Consider the following 14,341-nt stretch of genomic DNA (forward strand, 5'->3'; position numbering starts at 1 on the left):
CTGCTTGGTGATGCAGGTACCTGGTGAGAGTGATTCTGAGAGGATGCTGTGTCAACATCAGGGTAAGATCAGTGTGGTCCGGTTTGTTCATTTAATTCCATGTTGCCCAGGATCTAAATCAACCTTGAGTTGTCCCCGAGTTCATTTTCATTGTCTGAAACATGGCTGCTTTCCTCCTCTGGGGAGCATCAACTTTGCCTGGCCAGGGTGCAGCCTGCATAAATTGGCCATTTCTGCAGGTAAGAGATAAGGACAACAAAGGGAAACTAATTATCATTCAGTCTATGTTAAAACCTCAGGAAAGAACTGCTATTGACAATTGTGTCTGCATTGTCACAGTCATACCATTTAATATGATCTGAACCCTGAATGAGAGGGTAGTTCATATCCATAATAAATAGGCCACATCCTAATTTGAAGCTCCTGCTGCCTTGTTCTTACACAAGCTGACGACTCTGTCATGGATGACTTTTCCGTAATGAGACCAGTGCACCTGGCCTGGCATGAACCACCCTCTCTGTCGCTTTGTTGGCAGTAAAACCACATGGACGCATCAGTTGTTTTCAAGACGAATTGATTTTTACTGGAGAGCAATTTCTCCGTTGCTGTAAAGTCCTACCTGTTGTAATTTAGACCTACTTGTAATATCTTGGCATCCCCTTTCACGAGTTTCACTTACCACTCTGCACAAGCGTGATTAGAGGTGAGATTAAATTGTTTATCATGCTGCTTTTTCTCCCGCTGCTGGTTGCGCCACACTTCGAGCTGCACACCGGAATACTGATGGTGGTGAGTGGGAAAGATGATCAACACAAGTCACTGAGTTTTGCCGCAGAGTAAATGAATGCGAGAACAAGTTCTGCTCGGAACACATTTCTCCACGAGACATTTTGTAAACATGTTAATTACACACAGAAAAAAGTATACAGCAGATGTTGTAAACCGTTTTGGAGGAAACAACAGCATCCTTATTACAGAGAAAAAGTGAGAAGAGTTCTAATCTATACAGAACAACAACAACAAAACGCTGGATTGTAGAAATAGCGCAAGAGAGTAATAAATCAATCAGATAAGTATTAACCCCACTCCACTACTACGCTCCTATGACAAATCGCTATTTCTATAGCCCAGTATTATCCGTCTTTTACCTCGTAATAATGATCCATATCCCTGCATAATCCATGTGTCACGATTCCTCAGCAGAGTACCCATCTTGAAGGGAAAGTTCATTCAATTCAAGAAAAAAACCCTTTCCCCTATACTTGTAACTAGCCATGCAGAAAATTTTAGTTTTATGTGTCAAGGTTTTGAGAAGTCTGCCTCTGAAACTTCTGCACTTCAGCACCCAGCATAATACAATAAAAATTTTACTGAAACACTGAAATTCAATTTCAACGTCTCTACTTAGGGAATTAAAGAAAACTGTTTTGTACAATCCACAGGACGTGCTGTGCACACTTTTAGGGGGATGTTTCTCTCGTAAAGGAAATAACAAGCAGAGGTGTGATAACCATGGCAGAGGTCTGCAGCCAGGATATTGTTTTGGGAAGCACTTTTATTGTTGCATGTAATTTCCCAATGCTTTGACCACCTAAAACAAAATTCACTTCATTGTCATTCTGTCAGGGTGGCCGCAGACATTTTGAAACGACAGCAGATAAGACCAGCGTTATCTGCATGAGGGTGTTTATTTTTGTTTAGTCAGTGTTTGTGGTGCAAACTGTGTTATTCTTAAATAAGGGATAAGTGTGGAAATATTCTATATTTTTTTTTCCTATTGCCAACAAATCCTGCAAAAAGACCAAAACCAACAATGGACTGATCCTAAACAAACAAGTATTGTCTGGAATATAACAGGCTATGGTTTTTCTCAGTGAATGAATTGCTCCGTTTGTGTACTGCACTGGACTAGCAGAGAGATGCTCGGGGTGGATGGCAGGCGTACAAAGCACAGGACTTTGACTCCGGAGAGGTTTGCATCCTGAGCCCCATCTGTGGTTAGACTGAGGCAACAAACGCACTTTGTTTAAGGTTAGGAAGAGACTGTGTTCTCATTTAACACTGATAACCACGTTGCAGATCAAGTTACAGCGAACTCTTTTTGTATGAAACCAAGACTTGGATCTTTCCCCAACCTCAGCCAAGTGCTTTCAGGGTCTAAACTATGCAAAATCTAACAATGCTGTAGTTAGTATAGGTGGAGAGTGCGTTGAAAATTGGATATGTTGGCAGAAAAAAAGATTAAATGTGCTTTTAATAAACATTTTACCGATATATGCAGTATTCACATTTTTTTGTAAGTTGCCAAATACCCCAGTTAACAGCATTTCCTTTTTATGTTAATAGAAACTGTAATCCGGCAGCTTCACGTTTCCTTCAAAACATGTTTGCTGTTGCAAATTAGTTGTGTATATAAATGCAATTTCATAGGAGATGGGGTTGACACTGTGGCACTGGGGTGGCATGTTCCTTCATTAGGATGAACACGGGAGCTGTTGTTTATTTTTAGTCAATCCCACGTACACCATCCTGCTGTCATAATTCACTGGCATACCAAATGAGCATTAATCTGCCGCTGAAAATAGTCCCCAAGAAATGCCCTATTTACCAACAAGTCCTCCAACCTGAGCAGGCATATAGGTCATTCGTCCCTACCCTCTGATACGACAGCGTGCCAGCGGCAGCAGATATGCCACAGATGAAATGTAAAAAAAAAAAAAAAACACACAGATGAAAAATTGGTAACTCCTTTATAGCGTGACAATGCTGCGGTGGAGGTTTGGCTGTTTTTTGAGGTTCTTAGCTGAAACCACAATTGAGAAGAACATGTTTTGGGTTAGAATTAGTACATAGTGAAGGATAGAGGACTTTTGGTGAAGATTACAGAACAATCATGGTTAAATAAACAACATCGACGGCAGTGTGTGTTAATGTAATGGTGTTGTGTCAGCCCGTCCATCCACCCTCATCTCTTCTCCATATGGACACTTTGGCTTGACGTTAGGCTCAGTAGCAGCTTCTGGGGCAGTAAAATTCCTGTTTATGTGTATGATGCTTAAAATGGCCCAAACTTTAGTGTCTTTACCACCTGAACCTTGGAAGCAAATGTTTATTGGACTTTCGCGGCTCTATATTCTCACCTGATTTCCTCCTTTCCTCCATTATTATTACGACCACTAGAGGGCTTTGTGACTTGTACATAAACATGCCCTTGCCAAAACAATTGATGCTGTCTCACATGTGCCTGAGGTCGCTTAGCTATAAAATGTAACTATGGGTCATAATAACCAGCTTGACTGAATAAACTATGAGGTTGGTTTTATTTATTTTTTGATGTAGTATCCATATGTGATATTGCACATTGGCTTAGTATATAAATGAGCTGTCAAAGCATAGAATACCTTCAGCCTTATCCTTTAAGTTCATTTTTTTTACACAAGTGAATTGATTTCCTGCTTGTCCTAATGTAGTTTTCAAGGTACGTCTACTGGCACGTATTAAAATTCAAAGCACACAGAACTGCCAAACCTTTGTTGCATGTCATTCCCCTTACTTTCTTGCTTTCCCCTTTAATTTTGTGCCTGTCTCCACTGTCACCTATGGAATAAATGCAAACATAGCAAGTCAAATGTCAAGAAGAAAGATCTTGTTGGATCTTTTGTGGCAGTAAATGAAGCTAAAAGTTTTTTTTTTTTTTTTTATTTTGTTTCTACATTTTTCCACTGGTTTTCTTTACACACGCACCACATCCACACAGGTGGCCATTACTCGTCCGTTTCTATATACTGACAGTTGTCTCGCAGGCCTTTCACGTCCACCTTTATAGCCGAGCTGCTTGCCTCACTGCAGATGTAACAAAGGGAGCCTCACATGCCTCACAAGCCTTGTTATCATGATACATGTCGAATAAATTATTTTTGTTACAGACCAGCTGTGGATTTGCATGTAAATGCAAATCCTCAAGGGTCAATGTGCCAATTCTCGAACATTTCAATTCTGAATCAGAACTCAGGAGTCAAGCCTTGCTCTCCAGAGTGTATGGGTTAAAGAGCTGATGTTTTTGCTTTAGATTTTGAGACAAACTCTCCGGGGAGCTGAGGGTGAAGACAACTCTGTGCCAGATTCTCAAAACTTTACTCCAACTTGAAAGCATTTGGATTCTTCATGGCATCTATTGCAGTTTTGGTTGGTGGTTGGTAATGTGGGTTTAATAAATTCTGAACCTAATCTGCATTTTTGGGGTAAGGAGCTAAGAATGTGACTGTCTGTGCAGAATGTGCCTTTTAAAGGGTTTATGCAAATATGCACCTAAAACCTCACAAATTACCTGCTCATCAATCAGTCTGGAAAACAAGCGTGTAATGCACTGCTCTGATCCAAACACAAAACACATTAGGACTGTAAGACTAACGGGTACTTCCTGGAACAGAAATTCACATTCAATTCACATCAAACGTTTGAGACTGGAATCATGAATATAATTATGAGAAACAAGAAAAACAAACACCATAACCTGTGATGCGTTGACAGACAATTCCTGAGTTTTTGCAGCAGCAGTAAAAGAAATTCAGAGTCTGAACTGTTTTGTTTGAGGGTCAGCGCTACATAAAGTCATCTCTGATACGGTCCCTCTTGCTTTTGAATCAGCCAAAGCGTCAGTCACCCAAACATTTTAAATAATTAATGTTTTACTCAGTCAAGGTTGTTGGTTTTGTTCTCTTGCACCAAGCAGATTCTTTGCTTCATTATTAAGTAGATCGTATCAAACTATGTAATACTATGATAAAATGCAATGAATTGCAGTCTTTTATGCATGCCTGGCTGTTGATAAGGTGTAAATGAAAGCTAGTAATATGTGTATATAGTGACTAAACACACATGCATTATAAATATCTCAGAAAATCCATACTAATTAGCATTTAATCATCCAGGTTTTATTAAGGAATCTGAAATTTGTATTACAAATTAGTCCTGTAATTGTAAATAGCCTGTGCTGCAGCGACTACAGTATTGCAGGCATAAGGAAGAATTATCTCCCTCCAGAAGATGCATTGATTATTCATCTCAGTAATGACCTTATGTCCTAACTTGTTAGACCTCAGTGCTCTTAAATCTACCATGTAACTTCAGAGACTCCAGTAACAATTTACTGCTCAAATTTCAGAACAATCTTACAACAAGCGCTTGCTATTAAAAGAAAGAGTCTTTGATGATCATAGGAATATCATATGGATTTATTTTCAAGTGTGAAATTTTGATGCAGCCTTTCAACAAGGCTTGGTAGCTCAATCGAAGGCATTATTTCTTCTCTCTGACAAGCTATTGTAACGTCAGAACTTGTTGTCTTCAAGCTATAAGTAGCCTGCACTAATACTTTAGGGTGCACCCTAACGAGAGGACGCCCCTGGAATTAAAAACTGAAGTGGTGCATGACATTCCACAAGACAGCTGTTGGGAACACTCTGCTGATGAAATGGCAGGAGCCCAGGACAAGAGACTGACTGAACACTGGAAACAGACAACACCAGCTGTCTGTGTACACCAGATCAGAATCAGTCATACCATTGATTGACCATTGGGATAAAGGTCATCACTCGGGAATCAGCAGACGGCTGGACTAAGATCAAGGAGGGCATCCACATCTGATACCAAGAATTACATACTTTGGTCACATGATGAGCACTAAGAAATCTCTGGAGCATTTTTCTGATCAAGACAGAAGCAATTGAAAAGCACTTAAAAGAAGACAACAAGGCATTTTGAAGAATTGCTTTCGCATTTGTTTTATTTCTTAGTAGGAGGATAAACAAAAGAATGGTACCACTTTTATCACGTCTATACAAAACAGTTAGCCGAGATCTGTCCACAGTTAAAATATATGTCTATCACGAAGTAACACATTGTATCTCATTTGTTTTATCTGTGCACAAAGAAAAAAAAAACTCAAATCAATGTGGTTGTAGAGGGAGTTATATCGAGCAAACATTTCTTTGTCCATTTGCCCAACATTTGTATGCAGTGCCTTCACTGGTTGCAAGGAGGTAATCACACAGTGATGATAAGACTCCAGGTAGCCAAGCAAACGTTGCAGCATGTAATTCCATGTAAAAAGAACTGATTGTCATTTTTGCATTGCAACAAACAAAATATACATTGTGTTCATTTGTGGGTTGTAGACTTTTTGGTGGGCATATAGTTTAACTTTGGACAAATGTGGACTCATTGTTTCCTCCTGGCTTCGAATCCACACTTGAAGTACAGACATGAGTGTATTGATCTTCTTATCGAACTCTTGGAAAGAAGTGAACGCCATTTCCTATTTATTCCATTTATTTAGTCCTATTTATCTAGCGGGAGCACTGTAGGAGTGCACAGGCTCAGAATAAACTCACAAAGACTTATGAATGTTTAAATCTATTTGTATCTGTTTCCTCAAACACGGCACTGTGTATCAAAGAGCGAGTTTGAATCCTGCCGCTAAAGATCCATATATTATCAGGATAAATTTAACATGTGTGCCGCTTTATTTTTGGGGGCTCTTCTCTAAATTTCACTGAGCAGAATCTAGTGCACAGTCTCACGAAGGTTGGGCCAGATGCCTCGTCTCACTATTAGCTCTAGTGTCCCACATACAGTGTGAGAGAATTGCTGGTTACACTGCTCTTAGGACTGGCAGAGAAGCAGCAGGTTAGAAAAAACCACCTCCCAGGAGAAATGATTCAAGGTATTGGAGAGCCGGAGAGGCGAATAAAGTGAATGCAATTTCAAAGGGGAAATAATGGAGGTCATGGTGTTTGATGTTCCTATGCTGGTCACGAAAATAACTTGGTTGATGATGGAATCAATCACACCTCCATGGCAGTGAATGTTAATGAAGAAATGTTTAGCTGTTTTTTTCCTTTTTTGCATTTTTAATAAACTGTGTTAACATCAGGCCTAGCCATCCATTGCTCCCGACAGAATGAAGCTCAGTTATCTGCAGCCGTACCGGCTCATATCAGCTGACTGAAGCAATAATATTTGAGATGTGACGGGTGTTTCTTTTTTTCCCCTTTTTTTAACGTGCTGTTCTTCTCTTGTGTTTTTGTTGTGATGAGTGAACACAAGGTCAAAATGGAGTTTATCCTCTGATATCACCTGCCAGTCCAGACAAGAGAAATGCTCACTCAAGGTGACATTACTTTGGTGTCTGTACTCAGCATGCCACTACATCTTTCATTTCCTGTGAGCTAAAATTTACAACTTATCCTTTGACAGGAGGAGTAAACATCTCTAATATGACCCAGGCTGTGATCTTGCCGGGTAAACAAAAGAAAACCTGCCTCAGCCTCTATGATCTTTGAGAATCCCAAAGAAAACAATAAACACAACACTTTTTTGTTTTTATGTATTTAAAATATGAGCCTAAAGCCCTTGAAAAATGACTGTAAAGGGTATTAAAGAATCAGTGAAATTCATATATCATAACCGATTTCTGATGTTGACAATGACTAAATTTCCCCTGTGCAAGATTACTGGAAGGTGAGAGCCACAGAATGAACAGTGCTTACATAATTAGATGGAAATAAGTGATAATAGATAGTCACAATAGCAGTGAGATTTGGGAGAGCTCATGACATTTTCTTATTCTTTGAGCAGAGGCACTTTATCTCAGGCTCGGAAAGTTATTTAGTATGCAATGGATCAATCGCCATTCTCAAAAAGTCATTTAAATTAACTTTGTGGGCAGATATCTATCCAGCAAAAAGGCCAACGGAGGCAAAGGACTATCAGAAAATTAAAAAGGACATAACATTTTTTTCATGTGAAATTGAAATGGAACAAAACTGAGCAAAGCATGACTACATAAACATTCCAAGATGTTCCCTGACAGACTGTCTTTTTCTTTTTTTTTTTCGTGGTCTTTGGATGTTTTTCTTTTCACAAATTTAAACAATGAGGAGCAGAGTTTTTCTCACACGCAGGGCTCATCATCCTCTCCCTGACAACACTCTCAGCCTTTTTATTGACACCCGCACCAGCAGTTTGGTGATTGTGTCCTAGTATGCCACTGATACGGTAGTCGTCAAAAACGTGACAGCTAAATTCATTTTTCAGTGAAACACTGTCCAACTTATTAATACTTAATAAGAACTGAGGGTAAAACCCCTGCACTGGGTCTGGCTCAGTCTCTCCTTTTTTAAATTAAGAGGAGTCCAAAGTGAATGTTTGATTCTGCCTAAATAAAAATAAGCCAGTGTCTGTGTAGTGCATGTCTAATTGCAGATGAAGCATCAAATTAAAATGTCAGAGACTGGTTGAGGAAGCAGTGGCTGCAGAGTCTTAGTGTTTAAATTTATGTTTGAGATTATGCCTTTTTCAAGGAAGGTGTAATTTGTGCAGCAGTATTACCAGAGCAACACCATGTTATTAGTTTCGACAATTCTCAGTCATGTTAATGTTGGAGAGGAAGGAAGGCTGCATGCCACCTAGTGGGATGTGAATAACCCATATATCTCACCACCAATTAGTATTAGTGTGTACTGTAAAGTGACAGGAAACTAATTCATAAATACTGTAGCAACATGAAAGAGGAGGGAAGCCATCCACAGAAGAAAAATAAACTGTCAGTCCCGTACAGATAGGGGAACATCAACGGAGCCTTTCCAATTACTTCAAGGTTAACTGTGAACCACTAATAACTTCAGGGAACCGAAGAAACAAAACATTGTTAGCTAATTACATAAGCAAGTCATTTAGACTGATTGATGCAACATATTATTCTGCCCTCTCTCTCCCCTTCTCTCTCTCTCTCTCCCTAATTTTCTCTTCCATACAGCAGAGAACAGCCTAAAAGCTGCGTTTCCTTTGGCAGCTGTCTCCGTGACGGCCCACACTGACACAATGAGACACTCTCCCCGCTCAGCAGTAAACCACAATCAACTGGTGAACAACTGGCACAGATTTATCATCATCAGCTCGCGACCAAAGCTGCATGTGTGAGCTGACACAGTCTGCAGAAAGAGAACTGCAAGCAGTGCCATTACTGTTTAAGACAGAGGTCAGCTACTTTGGTCCTGAGGTGTTAAAAGCAGCAGCCATTTCATGTGTACGTTTAATCAGTGATGAACTAATTTAATATGCCTCTGGTTGTGAGGCTGATGAGATGAAACACTCTGTTTTTGGATTAGCTGCCCTGCAACAAAGAGGCTTACAGGGAGATCAATTGTGCTACTTCTTGTTTTGCCACTGATGCAGCATTGTATATATTCCGTATGATCGTGCACTATTTGTTTGTATAAAGACGGCTAATAACACTTCACCCTGGATACAAGTCCAACTGGGATTTGAGCTTACGTTTTATATTATTATAAATATTCTCACAAGGAATGCTAATTAGTTACCCCCTCTGTCTCTATTGAGTTGTGAATATGATTTACAGTTAAAGCAACACAAAAAAAGAAAAGGAAGAATATTAGCTTTGTGTGGGTTTGGTTCTTGGCTCTGTTTGAGATAAAGATAAAAGAGCAGAATATGAAATTCATGACACTGAATTACTCGTAGATGTGCTTCAGCTGAAAATGAGCACTCAGTGATCTGATTGCCGAAGCCCCTCCAAACCTACTCGTCTTTTGTTTGTTCATCAGACTTGAATGCAACACATCCTTCGCCCTCCACATGGTTCCACGCCGGACCGAGCTATTTAAATCATAAATAATAAACTGATAGCCCTCGACAAAATTATGTAAACAGAACAATAGTGCTGTTTGCTGAACTCGCCACTAAAAGCCCGAGCCATACAATGAAGGTAGCTCTCAGAAACAGCGGCGAGAACGTCCAAGTACTGGCACATTATTGCAGCAATGCGTGATGTTACTGCTTCCTATGACGCTCAGTAGAATTCCATTAAAAGCTGATCTTTTGTAAAAGCATAGCAGGAGCCCATGAATTACACTGCATTGCTTTTGCAGAGAAAGATCTTTCTAATTTCAACCAACCAGTCAGAGCAGCAATACATTAAGCATGCTATTTACTTTATTACATTCTATTTTTCAGATTACATCTCAGCCAGATTGCTGTGTATAAAACTGTGGCCCATAAGTGTAAATGATGTTTGGGCAGCCTGTAATTTTTTTGGAAGTTCCATAGCATGATGTTTCCCCCTAGTGGTATAAGAACTAAAATAGAACAGACAGACAATGGTGCTGCTATTTGGAGCTGCCATAGGCTACTGTATCTGCTGCTACATCTAGTGAGGGTCTATCCAAGTTTACTCCACTGATGTGGAATCTTTTTCTGCCCGACAGTGTTCATAAAACAAACCGTATAAGTAATGCTTGACTTTAAATGAGAATATTTATATGACTTGCCTGACACAACCATCTGCTCTTCAATTTAAATGAAGTTAAAAAACTAATGACTACCGGCCAAATCACTCTCATCCAGTTCCTGTTTTGAATGCTTATAAGTGGAGGAGATGCCGACAAAAGCAATGTATAGAAGAGTAATGATTGATGAGGCAGCTGAAATGGATAGATGCCCTCTGCATCATTTTATCAGGCAACATTTCCTTTTAAAATGGGTTCTTTTTACTACCTCTAATCTCTTTGTCATCTGACAGCAGAGATATGAAAAAAATCCAACAGAAACTATAGCGAATCATTGAAATCAGATTACTACATTCAAACCAGCGCCGATATCTACAGAGAATGCCACAATGCACCACAATGTTCATTTTTTAAATCTATATCAGAATCACATTTGCATCCATATATGCTCAAAGACCAGCTACGTGCATTAAATACATAATTGTTGCATATTAACATTAGGTGTCTTAACATGACTTTAAACGCCTTGTCCTTGCTGAAATTATGGACAGACAAAACTGTGACATGCAACTTGCAAAAATCCCATCCATCATTGCATTTTTCACACCACAGATAAATATAGTTAACATCACACTATAATGTGCTTTTAACACATTTCACTGCTCGAACAAGAAGAACTGCAATGTGTTAATATATTTTATAACAGCATCGCCAGCGACACTAACCTTAAACACAACACGTACCGGCTGCATTCTGCTAGCACACGCTGTCATGCTAGACGACCTTTCTCCACAGCTCATGTAAACCTCGCAGATAAACAAGGCGCTTATTATGAGACAAAGTCAGCAAGCTATCCGTATTGTTGATGCATGTTTTTGAATGTTTTGTTTGAATAGGAATAAAACATCTTGCGATTTACAAAAAACATGTTTTATATAAGGGCACTTAGCCTAACCTGGGATTTCAGAATGATCTAAAGCAGTATAATATAGGAGAAGTCATATGGGACAAGGGGACAGCTGTACAAATGTGAAACAAAACAGTCTGGCATTAAGAAGAATACCTTGAACTAATTAAAACTGAGGTGTAAAGGAGCTTGTGGAGGAAACAGCAGCAGAGCAACTGAAGGCAGCACCCTGTGATGACAGTCTGAGCCTCTGGCAGGCCTGACACAGTGGGCAGTGGGCATTTGGTGGTTGTGATCCAGACTCAGGACCCAGACCAGCACTTGAACAGCTTTGTGTTATCGCAGGCACTAGCATATGGCACCGTTTTGCACAGAGAGAAAATAATGTTCTCGGCTCTGATTAGAATATGAGGATTCAAATATTTCCTGAATGAATCAAGGCTCTATAAACAAAGGGAGTGTGTCCTTGATGTGTGAATTTGAGGCTGATGGCTGCATACGGAAGTGACCCTGGGCAAGACACTGAATTCCAAGTTGCGACTGACAGCGAGTGAGATGCTTGTGTGGCAGCTCTGTGTGTGAATGAGTGAATGAGAAACATATTGTAAAGCGCTTTGTCAAACCAAGCCAAGGTTATATAGATTTAAACCACTACCATTTATATTTACTTTCACTTTCTTGTTGAAATTGAAATGATAAGATTGATACTACTGCTATGTCTGTCCATTCAGTATCAAGCTACAGCCAGCATCCAGGTAGCTTAGCTTAGCATAAAGACTGGAAAGAGAGACGAAACAGCAAGCCAGGTTCTCACATTCACCTTTGCTTCTAAACAAGAAGTCAGTTATTTATAATATGTAAAGGACAATTTCTTGTAGTACACCTACTTCACGGAGTCTCAGAGTCAATCCCAAAAAGCCAGGCTAGCTGTTTCCCTCCAGTTTCAACTCTAGATGCTCCGCTATGTTGAACAGCTGCTGGATCCTGCTTTGTACTGTATTGATCTTCTCGTATAACTCTCAGCAAGAAAGCAAATAAGTGTTTTTCCAAAGACATCACACTATTCCTATAATGCCTGTACCGCCCCGGATAATGATTCATTAATCTAAAGTCTGTTTGCCAGTGATAAAACTGAACCCAAAATGCAATCCAATGTTTATGAGTTTCATTGTCATAGTTTGATGCATATGATGAAATGACAGCAGGTCCTCACAGTGGATGTGTTTTATCTACACCACCGTGTTCATAGAATTTAATTACAGTCCTCAGTGATAACATCCCATAGTTTGGTAGAAATTGTTGTATTTTGCATTTGCCCCCGCCGCTCACGCACGCCACGTCTCATGTTTTAACCGCCTTTGATATAACTTATAAATGATGCAGATGACATCTTAATGGTAAATGAACGTAAACAAAACTTCTGCTTCTAGACAAGCTGTCAAGTGGAAAACAAATGGTGTCGCCTTTATTTATTTATTTACTTATTTTACGCCAGCCCTCAATTCAAAGCATCCAAAAGTCAATATCCACACTTGGCAGTTCAGACAAAGATGAAGATGAGATCTGAGGAGTACAAAACATTGCGTTGTGGGACGGGCCTCAAGCGCCAAATGACATCGATTCAGAAGGGCTCCATCTTTACATGTGGTACACTGGGGAATTGTGTCTCAACGTCGAGACGCTAAGAGGCCATAACAACATAATCACAGTCATACAGTAAGCGATTTGTCAAAAATAAACCCAACACCACAGGTGCGGAGGCTAGAAGTGACGTGTGGAAATCTGACTCATTTGTCAGCGGACTGCTGATGAGCTGAAAAGCAGCTCTAAAACACTTGCTTTCTATTACCTGGGGAGATTTCAAATGCGCTGGGAGAGTTGTTGCATGACATTCGTGTGAAGACCATTTGGAAATAAATGAATGTGGTATATTTCAGCCATTGCTTTTCCAACAGACACCTATTTTGTACCAAACTGTGTGTATGAATATACCTCGTGGCATAAATTGTCAGGTCAGTGCACAACTTATTTGACCTACAAGGAGCACATAAAGCAATGATGGAGAGAAACCATATTGTATTGATTGATAAATGCATTTTCCCTCTGTGTAAAATTGGCTATCTGTCAGACTAGTGCACATCACTGGGGGCACAAATATGACCTTCTTTCTTATTGCTTGTCTTTTGTACTGCACAGCCTTGAATCCTCAAGTTAATAATTTAGCAATTTCCAAACTGCGGTGACTTTGCAGAATAAATGTATTATATAAAAAAGGTGGTCAGGACAGCTTGAAAAAAGGAGCCGGTTTGAACATTGTCCTCTGTTCATGAGGCATATTGTGGTACACTGCGAGAACTCTGTTTAGTGCTTCACTGTTATGTAAAAAAGCATCTAATCCACTCCATTCCAGCTTTCATCACAGCTATCAAAAACTAAAAAAGCAGGTATTTATGCTCATGCAAATGAGGACCGCTCTTAGCCCCTGTTTCCTGCAAATGAATAGAACGCAGGAAGAAAAATAATGGCCCGGTCTGTTGTCAGATTCTACTGATAGCTCTTCTTCTGTGGCCGTTTAGGAAGCGATTTATTTTGTCTTAAGGATTGTCCCCTGCATGGCTATTATGTAAGCTGTACATAATAGCCCCCTACTCTTGTCTCATTTACTTTCATTCATCAAACTCTCATTTAAATTGACCTTAAAAATAATGAGGACAGAATACGGTAGCAAAGATGCACATGTGCAGATGAAAATCAACAGCTATTGAATATAGTTTCACACGCATATCTCCAGTTAACCTTTCAGCTGCACAACTCAGGAGCAACTTTTGAAAATGCTGATGAAAAGCAATATTAATGCAGGGCTGTATATTTGAAGTTGTTGATGAAAACCCATGCTCTTCCCCATGGACGTGGTCCCTTGATTGAGAGATGTATTTAATTGATTTTTTTCTTGCATAATTTAGTTTCAGACTTTCTGGGCTCCTGCAACTGTGTGTCCTGGATTTACTTTCATATACTCTTCAGTTACGGCTCTATTGAAGGAGATGCAAGTAAAAGCTTTAAGGCTGAAAATAGTCCAGATGCTAAATCATGTGTGTGCCATGACTACACGTGAGAGCTCAACAAC

Source organism: Acanthochromis polyacanthus, chromosome 14 (genome assembly GCF_021347895.1).
Source record: "Acanthochromis polyacanthus isolate Apoly-LR-REF ecotype Palm Island chromosome 14, KAUST_Apoly_ChrSc, whole genome shotgun sequence".
In the NCBI taxonomy this organism is placed as follows: domain Eukaryota; kingdom Metazoa; phylum Chordata; class Actinopteri; family Pomacentridae; genus Acanthochromis; species Acanthochromis polyacanthus.